The sequence below is a fragment of the Ranitomeya variabilis genome, chromosome 5 (assembly GCF_051348905.1).
Source record: "Ranitomeya variabilis isolate aRanVar5 chromosome 5, aRanVar5.hap1, whole genome shotgun sequence".
Classification (NCBI taxonomy): domain Eukaryota; kingdom Metazoa; phylum Chordata; class Amphibia; order Anura; family Dendrobatidae; genus Ranitomeya; species Ranitomeya variabilis.
In genome coordinates, this window is record NC_135236.1 from 72611855 (window position 1) to 72624682 (window position 12828).

The following is a 12828-nucleotide window of genomic DNA, read 5'->3' on the forward strand; positions in this document are numbered from 1 at the left end:
CCCCTCAAGTGACCCCATTTAGGAAATGATACCCCTTTGGGAGTTTATCTACAGATATAGTGACGATTTTGAATCCATGGGTGTTTTCCAGAAACAAGCAGAAGTGGATGTTGCTGAGTGAAAATTGCAAACTGCCGTTGTAGTAACCAGTACGTTGTAGTCACCAGTACGTTATGCCCAGCTCATGCTTCTGGAGACACGCACCTGTACATTAGATGGGTTGTCATCGCTGCAGAAATACCAAACATGTGGATGCTATATGTGGTTTAGGCACACTGAGCCTCAGAAGGGAGGGGGCATTTTTAGCTATCTCGCTTTTTTAGAGCCTTTGTACTACCAGTAACGTGAAAGACCCCTATATTTGCATTGACAGATGACGGACCTGATTGGGCACTTGCTTTTCTTGTAGATTGATTTGAAGCCTTTATTGGGAACATTTTCCATAACATTTGGGATCACATTTATCCAGCGCACTACACTTATCAGGGTTTACATCTAAATCTCAGAGTGATGTGATTCAGATGAAACCCCCAGAGGTATCCATTCACTATAATGAGGCAGCAGAGTTACTCTGGACTCCATCTGACCTCTCTTCAGCGTTGTCCTTTTTTTCAGAAGTGCACAAAACGGAATGCACAGTGTCTCCATCTGCCTCCCCATAGGGAACCTTAAGCTGAGGGTTCTGTCTGAATCATGTATTTCAGAGATTTACACAGAAACCCTGATCTAAGTGCTCAGCGCAGAGCGCAGGATAAATGTGCGCCGAGCCTTACTGCAATCTTTGGGAGGCAGAATGAAAAAAAAAATCAACAGCAGGCGAAGAGTTGGTTATATTTATTTTTTACACCGTTGCTCATGTGGTATAAGTGATTAGATGACTTTATTGGTGAAATTACATAAATATCAGATTTATAGCATATTTCTTGTCACCTAGGGATCACATGTGGCAGCCCCAACGCGCGTTCTGCGTGGGCTTCTTAGGAGGGCTTCTTCACAGCCCCCCGAAGAAGCCCACGCGAAACGTGCGTTGGGGCTGCCGCATGTGATCCCTAGGTGGCAAGAAATATGGGTAAGGACAATGTGTGATCTATAGTACGTACTTGTGCTCCCTTAAGGTGGTACATACCCTGTCCACATTGGGAGATTTTTTATGACCTATATGTGACTGATTGGAATCTTTGATATAGATTGAGGGAGCAACCCTATGTGGGTCGCATTTGCCTGGTGCCATAAATATAGATGATAAACTGTGCCCTACCCCCCCCCCCACTAATACTTGGGATATATATGCCCTTACACCTGCTATTTATTAAATTGCTTTGTCTATTACTACATGTATTATATATGCTGTTTTTATGATATATGTTATTTGAATAAAATCTGAGTAATTTTTACTTTCGGGACGTTTTATACTCTTTTTTGCTTTTTTGGTATTTATCAATATCAGATGTATAGCATTTTTTATGTTTGGCTGCTGTCACACACAAAAAGGCCCATTTTTTTGCAAAAACTAGATTTTGTATCTCCATATTTTGAGAGCTATAATTCTTTCAGATTTCGGCAGATAGAGTCATGTGAGTTTTGCGGGACGAGTTGACGTTTTTATTGGTACCATTTTCGGGTCCATGACATTTTTTGATGGCTTTCTATTCTGAATTTTGTGAGGAAGAATTAACAAAAACCAACAATTCAGGAATTGTTTTCTGTTTTTTTTTAATGCTTTTCCACATCTGGTAAAAATGGTAAGGCAGCTTTTTTCTTGTCAGTACGATTACAGCCATACCACATTTATATACTTTTTTAATGTTTTGGCACTTTTACGCAATAAAAACTATTTTATAGAAAAAAATAATTATTTTTGCATTGCTTTATTCTGAGAGCTGTAACTTTTTTTACTTTTCCTCTGACGGAGCTGTACGATGGCTTGCTTTTTGTGGGAGAAGATGACTTTTCAAAAATACCATTTTTATTTACATTCGTCTTTTTGATTGCGGTTTATTCCATTCTTTGTTCGGTAGTATGGAGATAAAGAGGAAGGATTCCAGCTTCATGAATTTGCAAAAAAATGTATTCCAGTAAAAAAGTTCTGTGATTCAGGATGCCCGAGTCTGGGTGCGCTGGTAATTTCTCTTTCCAAGTGTGATGATAAAGCATAGTTCTTTGCCTCATTTGGATTTTATTTTTTTAATGGTGTTCACTTAAGGGGTAAACTAGTGGGACAGTTTTATAGGGCGGGTCGTTCTGGATTGTGTTGTATTATATATCTTTTAATATGATTTCAACACTCCAATTAATTAATACGAAAGATAGAGAGATGTGATATATATGTATGTATATATATATCTAATATATAAAGCTGAATGTGTGTGTGTGTGTATGTATGTATGTATGTATGTATGTCCGGGATTGGCATCTGAACCGTCGCAGCTACAGCCACAAAATTTTGCACAGTCACACGTCTGGACCCCGAGAGCGTCATAGGCTATGTTGTGAGGTGAAATTTTAACCCCGCGCGTTCCAATTCACCAAACAATTTTGCCCCTATCTACATAATGGGGAAAAAGTGAAAGGAAAAGTGTTGGAGGCGTCGCACCTACAGGCACAAAATTTTGCACAGTCACACGTCTGGACCCCGAGAGCGTCAAAGCTATGTTGTGAGGTGAAATTTTAACCCCGCGCTTTCCAATTCACCAAACAATTTTGCCCCTATCTACATAATGGGGAAAAAATGAAAGGAAAAGTGTTGGAGGCAAATTAACAGCTGCCAGATGTGAACAAGGGGGACTTAAAGAATGAGAGCGATGGCGCCAAAGAGTATATACCGTACAGTTGCTAAGGTGGGGCCCCGACATGGGATAATCACCACACCACCACGGGGATATGAACACACACACAAAATGCGCCACACACTACCACGTGCTCGAACACATATACCACCCTCAGCGCACATTTCACCACACATACACCAACCTCGCCACATAAAAGTCGAAACACAAAAGTCGCCGCTCAAAACTCGCCACGCGCAAAACTCTCCACATGCAAAACTCGCCACATGTGCAAAACTCACCTCATGGAAAACTCGCCACACGCAAAACTTGCACACGCGGAAAAATTGCCACATGCACAAAAGTTGCAACACATGCAAAAGTTGCCTCACACAAAACTTGCACATACTCAAAAGGCACCACACATAAAACTCGCCACGCGCAAAACTCGCCATGCGCAAAACTTGCTGCACACAACTTGCTACACTAACCTGTCACATGCAACTCGACACACAAAAAGTTGCTACACGCATGTCGCCACACAAAACTCATCTCACAAAAGTCGCTACATGCATGTCGCCACACGCAACTCAACACACACAACTTGACACACGAAACTCGCCCTAAAACACACACAAGTCTGGTATTATCCTTCAAAAATAAAAATCTGATTAATAAGCAGACAAACTACAAGAGCAACAAATGTACCATATACGAATCCGGCAGCTGTCAGTCACATGACCAGTCTATTATGTGTATGTGTGAGCTAATATATACTGCCAGGGGGGGGGGGAGGGCTTCCTGTTGGCTGGGGATTTATTAGGCTGACAATTTAGCTTACAAATACTGAGGTAAAAATACTGACCAAATAACGTGTGAATGAGGTCTAATACAGGAGGAGATGACATACAGATATATACTATATACAGGAGGAGATGACACACAGGTATATACTATATACAGGAGCAGATTACCTACAGGTATATAGTATATACAGGAGGAGATGACATACAGGTATATGCTATGTATAGGAGGAGATGACACAGGTATATACTATATACAGGAGGAGATGACACACAGATATATACTATATACAGGAGAGATGACACACAGGTATATACTATATAGAGGAGGAGATGACATACAGGTACATACTACATACAGCAGGAGATGACATACAGGTATATACTATATACAGGAGGAGATGACACACAGGTATATACTATATACAGGAGCAGATTACCTACAGGTATATAGTATATACAGGAGGAGATGACATACAGGTATATGCTATGTATAGGAGGAGATGACATACAGGTATATACTATATACAGGAGGAGATGACACACAGATATATACTATATATAGGTGAGATGACACACAGGTATATACTATATACAGGAGGAGATTACATACAGGTATATACTATATATAGGAGGAGATGATATACAGGTATATACTATATACAGGGGACATGACACACAGCAGGTATATACTATATACAGGGGAGATGACATACAGGTATATACTATACAGGAGATGACATACAGGTGTATACTATATATAAGGGAGATGACAAACATGTATATACTGAGGTGAAAATGAGAGGTGTGAGGTGAAAATGAAAAGGTGTGAGTGCAAAATGAGAGGAGTGAGGGAAAATAGTGGAGTGATCGGAAAATGACAGATGTGAGGTCGAAATGACAAGTGTTAGGGGGGAATGAGAGGAGTGAGGGGGAAAATGAGAGGTGTGAGGGAGAAAATGAGAGATGTGAGGGGGAAAATGAAAGATGTGATGGGGAAAATGAGAGGCGTGATGGGAAAATAAGAGAAGTGGGGTGCTATAACTAACCACAGATATTTAGTATGCCCAGGCAACGCCGGGCTCTGCAGCTAGTATATATATATATATATATATATATATATATATATACATACACTTATCAATGGAGTCCACAGAAAGCTAATTGAAAACTTGTCCAGCCACATGTTAATTGTCCAAATGGTCAGTCTAAACAAAGGACATTTATCTTCAAAGATGAGAACCAATGGAATGGACTTTTTCCCATGAGATGTTATCATGTATATTGTTAATTAGACAGATACTTGTTAAGCCCCCAGGGATGCCATGTGGTGTTCTTATCTATTTGGCCTGAAGGTTTCAGTACACATACCATGATATAGATCAAAAGCTTTCAGATAAGATTGAATGGGCAGTGACTTTACATATAAATGAGGTATGCCTGGGACACAGGGGGACTGAGGGAGACAGTTTGGGACGAGTGAGGACACTGAGCGAGAGAGGCTGATTTGACTCCTACCATTTCTAATGTAATGTATGACTTATGACTTTATTGATTATTTGCTATTTTGAGTGTTTATATTTATGATGTTTTATTAAGTAAATTCATTTGTCTTATTCAATTTTCGTGTGAGCATTTATTTATTCATCATAATTCTTTGAACCTAACAAAACACGGATGTGGCGATACCAAATATGTGTACTTTTTTTTTTTTTTACTTTTACATAAATAAATGTATTAATTGGTGTGAAGCATGACATCGGAGAGAATCCCACCGCTGCCACCACTTGTGATGAACCTGCACCTCGCCACCGCACCTGGCGTCTCTATTACGTCAGACGGATAACGTAATGATGGCGCCATTTAGAGAATATTTTTTTTCTGAAGAAATTTCTATCACTAAATAATTAGATGGATATTATTATAGATCCGATCATGCCACAGAGCAGGCGCCTGCCTGCTGAATGTGAATTTTTTCTTCAAAACAATATATTCAGTATATAAAATAGGGGGCGGGTCAGTGAGGGATCAGTGACCTGTCAGAAGACATATAGATGAATATGTAAGCAGAACACACACAGCTCCGCCCACAACCCCACCCACAAGCGGCCCTGGAGCACGAGAAGCTCATTAACTCAAAACTGAAAATAAAGATTAAACAACAAGCACAAGATGGATTTCACCACCCAGGTATAATTTTTAATCAGTATAACAGCACCAACCTGACACTGTCTGTAGGTTACTGTGCACAATCCTGCTGACAGGTTCCCTTTAAAAGAAGGATACAGATTATGGAAAAATAGCAGGCATCTACTGAGCATGTGCAAACTGGCATAAAAAATACTACATGACTGGTAGTGCTGGAATAACCCTTTCACAAGACGTGCTTCTGAGCATGTGCAGGTCTGTTAGTGCGTCCTGGATTTAATGGTATACAGTAAGTTACTTCCAGGACATAGCAGTGGAACATCCTACTGCGCATGCTCAGAGGTTCCTGTCCTATTAATATTCTGGTCCCTGTCAGTGGAACAATATGGTGGCGATTACCTCCAGACAAAATTAATGTGATTTACTAATTAAAGATGTTTATTCTTTATGACATTTTCTTTTTGTCATTATTCCTGGAGAACCCATTTAAGTTAACAGAAAAATGCTTTCCTTTTTCCTAATTCTAGGACTCACTCCTATGTGAGTCCACTGGAGTTTTACAGGGGATGATGCTTGTGTAAAACACTTCCCACAGTCAGAAAATGATTTTTGTCCAGTGTGAGTTTTCTCATGATTCACAGGGGCCGAGGTCTGAGAAAAGCTTTTCCCATACATTCTACATGAATACGGCTTTTCACCAGTATTAATAAGGACATGCTTTATCAGAGCGGAGCTGTGAGAGAACGTTTTCCCGCAGTCTCTACAAGGATATGGCAGCTCTCCTGTGTGAGTTCTCTGATCGTTGGCCAAGGTGGACTTGTCCATAAATGATTTTGGCACTGGCTGCAGGCAAAAGGTTTTTCCCCTGAGTGTGTTCTCAGGTGTTTTAGCAGACCAAAACTTTCTGTGAGGCTTTTCTCACATTCATTGCAAGCATAGGGCCCCTGTCCTGTGTGAATCTGCTGATGACGAACAAGATGGGACCTCCGGATAAAACATTTTTCACAATCAGAACAAGAATATGGCTTCTCTCCCGTGTGAGTTCTCGAGTGAGAAGATTGGAGCTCTGAGCAAACCTTTTACCACATTTCCTGCACACATACGGCCGCTCACCCGTGTGTGATCGCTGGTGTCTTACCAGGTGCAACTTACATATAAGCCTCTTGTCATAGTCACTACAGTCATATGACTTCTCACCGGTGTGCATCCTTCTATGTATGACAAGCTAAGCGCTATCTATGCAACTTTTTCCGCATTTCCAACCTAAATACATTCTCTCACCTGCATGGATTATCTTCTGTCTTAATAGCTGTGAACTACTGTTAAAGCATTTTTTGCAGTCCATGCATTTGTAAGATCTCTCAGTGAGGTGGGATTTATGCTCAGTCATCACTTCACACTTGGTGGCACCTGACCTAACCCACGTCGTTCCTTCAGACTTGTCACCAATTGGTTGAAGTAAAGATTTATGACCAATATTGAAACCTCGATCTTCCATTTCTTGTCTTGTTGAATCTCCAGAACGACAGACCGGCTTCTCAACTCCATTGCACATTTCCACTGGTAACATAAGTTCCTGTTTGACGCCCCAAGAACGTTCCGCTGTCCAATATCTGGAGGACACATCAGTCTCAGAAAAATTCTCTGGCTCCTTTTTGACTGTGATGGATTGTGCAGCTGAAAGAGAAATACAAAAGATTTATGTGTGACCCTTATTCTGGGTGCACATAATCACACTATGTGCCCGGAATCTGCCTGAAAAAGTGCTGCAATAGAGCCCCATAAAATGTACACAATGCACAGCAATGTCAAAACTGCATTGCTGTGCAAATGTTCCATCTTATATCACTTCCTTTAACATGCTCATTCTTCAGTCGGCTCCTTTTTTTTTTTTTTTAAAGATGTTAAGAAAATATGAGTTTTTAAGCAGAAACTGCATCAGAAAACTCCTTTTGTGGGAGAGGTTTTGGAGCAGTTTTTCTTTTCCTGAGGCTGTTGAAGAGGTTTTCTTCATATATATGAAAAGTATACATACATAAAAAAGTTTTTGCAGCCTTTTGATTCGCTAGCGCTCCAAAGTATTAACATACACCGTTTTTCAAAGCAGTTTATGGGGAGGATTGTGAAGAGTTTCCTGTCCAAAAACTCCGGAAAATAATCAATCTGACCATAGCCATTTGGTATGTACACCAAAATGGGTAGAAGTCTATACAATCATGGTGGGATTCTGATATGGATGAGCTGAAACGGCACACTCTCCAAAGTGGAGCTGTAGAAGGGGAATTATATGCATAAAGTGGAGGAGCATAAAAACAATATCAACTAAGAAAAGTAAGGTCAGGGGGACATAAGTGGAAGCAGGGATGGAAAGTACTATTGATGCACTATGTGGACATGTCTTGGACCCTAATGTATTAGCAGAAAGGGAATCTTCTGACTCCATTATAGCACTGCGATAAAGAGAAGAGGAGTTGGAAAAGTGGCCATGTATGAGGGCACCTATCTCCCTGGTAGTTTTATTGTAGGGGTGAAGGAAGGGGGTAAAGGGGTGTGATGCAGTGACCCCTGTGGCAGCTAGGGGGTGCTGTGTGTGCTCCTTGGGATATGCATGGAGGCATATCTGTTGTGATAATAGTGGTGAAACAGTGACGGGCAGTGTTGTGAATGGCCGATATGTGTTGCAGAGGGAGTCTGCGTGGTAAGTCTGATGCAATGTTGTTGTTCTGGGACCTGTAGTCCCTCAAGAGTGTGTATAGTTAGTAAGGGAGACTTACTAGGCTAGTTATGTGAGCTGGGCGGGACAAACTAGCCACACATCCACACTCCCACCCAGGGGACTGGTTAAGGGTATATAATGTGACCCGGGTGGGGGTCACATGTTCTTGTGTGGTTCCTGTATTGGATTTCCTGGGAGTAGGAGTCCTGAGGAGCAGATGTCAGTGTGTTGGATTTCCTGGGAGTAGGAATCCTGAATAGAACATTGGGCTACCTGTGTTGGAAGACCTGGGAGGAGGCTTCCTGAAGAGCACATGGTGGGACTTTGCTATTGGTGACCTGGGTATTGGACGGTCCCAGCTGGGGATGGACGTCCTGAATAGTACCCGGACTGGCCACCTGTGTGATCCTGTGTAACCTGGGTGTTGGGAGGTCCTGGGAGTAGGACCGGATCCCTGAACAGCACGAGGTGAGAACCGGGATCTGCAGAGCCAGTGACAGCTACTGTGTGGGGAAGCTACAGTCCTCCGGTGGGTCTGGACTGACTAATGTGTGCCGGCCAGGCAAGTTGGTGATCCCTGTGAGGCAGCTTACCTGGAAGAGAGGACTGACAAGGAGTCAGCAGGTGGAGCAGGAGCTCCCGTCAGGTACCTGTACAGACTGTTGGTACTTGTGATATGAACTGTGTGGTAACCCACGGCAACTGGTCAAGGGAGGACCGGCGTGTTTAGTTGCTGCAACCGTAATGTCATATGTTGGTGCCTGTTGTGCTCCATGGACATTAATCAACTGTATGGCGTGCGGTCACCCACGATAACTGGACACAGAGGTTCAGTGTGTTTAGTGACCGCAGTTTAAAGCCGTATACTATGTGAAGACTAATGTAAAGACTGTTTGCTGGTTGTTCATACTTTCTGTGGTTTATGATGCCATAATAAACCATATAGACTGTTTTGCTTGGAAAAACCGTGCCCGTGTGCTTGAATCCCGTGCCAAGTGAGTGTCCCCCAATGCACTCAGTGAGAGCAATCTTACATATGGTGTTCGAATGCAGGCAACGGCCCAGGACGCACATGTGGAGTTAAATGCTGTAACTCGGCGGGGTTACGAAGCTGACAAGCGTCTTGCTGTGGATCGGCGGGTCCACGAAGGTGACAAGCGGCTTGCTGTGGATCGGCGGGTCAACGAAGTCTGCGGTGGAGCCGTACAAAGCATATACCGTATAAAGTGTAGCTGCAGTTGCAGCAAGAGGTTCCACAGCAGGCGGAGCTGCAGTGGCTGTGGTTTGTGATCGGCAGCCGGAGGTGCCGGTTGAGTGTGACTGCAGCGGGAGCTGGTGAAGTGACATATAAAAGAAAAAAAAATTTTTTTTCCCTTTTTCCTCTAGGTCGTGCAGACTCTTAAAGGGCCAGTACAAGCCCAGAGACATAGTGGTGTACTGTGCGAACTGGGGCCTGAGTGCCGTAGGGGAGTCCACGGGGTGTACTGTTGTGAACTCTGTTTTCAGGCTCCCTCTTGTGGTCACAGGTGGTATTGTGTGACTTTTGTTTTGGGCTCCCCCTGGTGGCTTTGTTTGTTATCCTGCGGATCTGTGGCTATCAGCTGCCTCGTTATTCACTTGGGAGTTTCCTATTTAGCTCTGTTTCACTTCCACTTGTTGCCGGCTGTCAATGTACTCAGTGCTATTCTGATTACTCCTGATTATCTTCGGTTTCAGTCTCTGCAGGAGAAGCTAAGTTCTGTTTAATTATTTTTTGCTCATCAGTCTGCAATATGATTTCTGTGTATGATGAGTTTAGTCCAGCTTGCTAATTTGTGATTTCTTCTGCTGGTTTGCTCTGGGGTACAGAGTTGCTTCCCCCGCACCGTTAGTTGGTGCGGGGGCTCGAGCGATCTCTGCGTGGATATTTTGAATAGGGTTTTAAATTGACCGCACGGTTCCCTTTCTATTTTCAGCTTTCTAGTGTTAGCGGGCCTCATTTGCTAAATCTAATTTCATCTCTGCGTTTGTGCTTTCCCCTTAACTCACCGTTAATATTTGTGGGGGGCTATTCTATATCTTTGGGGTCATTTCACTGAGGCAAGTGAGGACTTTCGTTCCCTCGAGGAATAGTCAGTTTCTCAGGCCGTGAAGAGAAGTCTATGATTTTCAGGTAACGTTCCACGGCTGCCTATACTTGTTTGCGGATAGGATCGGGTTGCGGTCAATTCAGTTACCACTTCCCCAGAGTTTGTAGTCGGTTTAGTTACTTAGCTAGTCCTACTTGCGATCCTTGCCACTAGGATCATAACAGTACAGCCGGCCAGTAAAGTGTTAATTGCATGGCAGAAGCAGGAGAAAAGAAGCCTTGAGAATTTTTTTTTTTTTTTTTTGCCGTGTGTCTAGCTGCTGTGTGTCTAGCTTCTCTCCTCCTCTTAAATCTTGGTGTGGCTCTGAACTCAGCTGCTGATATGGATATTCAGAGTTTGGCCTCCAGTGTGGATCATCTTGCTGCAAGGGTACAAAGTATTCAGGATTTTGTTGTTCACAGTCCTATGTCAGAGCCTAGAATACCTATTCCGGAGTTGTTTTCTGGAGATAGATCTAGGTTCCTGAATTTTAAGAACAATTGTAAATTGTTTCTTTCTTTGAAACCTCGTTCCTCTGGTGATTCCGTTCAGCAAGTTAAAATTATAATTTCTTTCTTGCGTGGTGACCCTCAAGATTGGGCCTTCGCATTGGCGCCAGGGGATCCGGCATTGCTCAGTGTTGATGCGTTTTTTCTGGCTCTTGGATTGCTCTATGAGGAACCTAATCTTGAGAACCAGGCTGAAAAAGCGTTGTTGGCCCTCTCTCAGGGGCAAGATGAAGCAGAGGTGTACTGCCAGAAATTTCGGAAAAGGTCGGTGCTTACTCAGTGGAATGAGTGTGCCCTGGCTGCAAATTTCAGAAAAGGTCTTTCTGAGGCCATTAAGAATGTCATGGTGGGGTTCCCTACGCCTGCAGGTCTGAATGAGTCAATGACTCTGGCCATTCAGATTGATCGGCGTTTGCGGGAGCGCAAACCTGCGCACTATTTGGCGGTGTCTTCTGAACAGACACCTGAGTCTATGCAATGTGATAGAATTCTGACCAGAAGTGAACGGCAAAATTATAGACGGCAAAATGGGTTGTGCTTTTACTGTGGTGACTCAGCTCATGTTATCTCAGCATGCTCTAAGCGCAAAAAAAAGGTTGATAAATCTGTCACCATTGGTACTTTACAACCTAAGTTCATTTTGTCTGTTACCCTGATTTGTTCCTTGTCATCTTACCCGGTTATGGCTTTTGTAGATTCAGGTGCTGCCCTGAGTCTGATGGACTTGTCATTTGCCAGGCGCTGTGGTTTTGTTTTGGAGCCTTTAAAATTCCCTATTCCACTAAGGGGAATTGATGCTACGCCATTGGCTACGAATAGACCTCAGTACTGGACACAAGTGACCATGTGCATGACTCCTGTTCATCAGGAGGTGATTCGCTTTCTCGTGCTGCATAATTTACATGATGTTGTCGTGTTGGGTCTGCCATGGTTGCAGACTCATAATCCAGTCCTGGATTGGAAAGCAATGTCTGTGTCAAGTTGGGGTTGTCAGGGAATTCATGGCGACGCTCCTGTGGTGTCAATTGCTTAATCCACTCCTTCTGAGGTCCCTGCGTTTTTGTCAGACTACCAGGATGTATTTGATGAGCCCAAACTCAGTTCTCTACCTCCTCATAGGGATTGTGATTGTGCTATAAATTTGATTCCTGGTAGTAAGTTTCCTAAGGGACGACTTTTCAATTTGTCAGTGCCGAAGCATGCTGCTATGCGGAGTTATATAAAGGAGTCTTTGGAGAAAGGACTTATTCGCCCCTCCTCCTCCCCTCTTGGTGCGGGGTTCTTTTTTGTGGCTAAGAAGGATGGTTCTCTGAGACCTTGTATTGATTATCGCCTTCTAAAAAAAATCATGGTCAAATTTCAGTATCCTTTGCCATTGTTATCTGATCTGTTTGCTCGCATTAAGGGGTCTAGTTGGTTCACCAAGACAGATCTTCGTGGTGCGTATAACCTTGTGCGTATTAAGCAGGGTGATGAATGGAAAACTGCATTTAATACGCCCGAAGGCCATTTTGAGTACTTGGTGATGCCTTTTGGACTTTCTAACGCATAACAGTGTACCCAGGGAAGGGGTGGTATCCCTAAAAGGGGCGGTGACCCAAACGGGGATGGTTGCCCAAAAGGGGGCGGAGTCCCAAAAAGGGGCGGTAGCCCGAAAAGAGGTACCGCAGACAAATGGGTGCCCAGGGCGTGTAAGTTATGTGTGTCCGGTATGCTGTGTGAACTATCCACCTGGTGAAAGTTTACGGGGGTGTGCCCTGCGGGTGCATGAGATGGAAA

At 43.2% G+C, this 12828-nt stretch overlaps 1 pseudogene across 1 annotated transcript in view; it reads right to left on the reverse strand.

Annotated features, from left to right (window-relative positions):
- Positions 1-5725: 5725 nt before the first annotated feature.
- LOC143774541 (uncharacterized) overlaps positions 5726-12828 on the reverse strand; it is a 50605-nt pseudogene continuing 43502 nt past the window's right edge. Inside the window, exon 8 of the transcript XR_013215550.1 lies at positions 5726-7393. The product of XR_013215550.1 is annotated as an uncharacterized LOC143774541 (transcript). The remainder of the gene's footprint in view (positions 7394-12828) is intronic.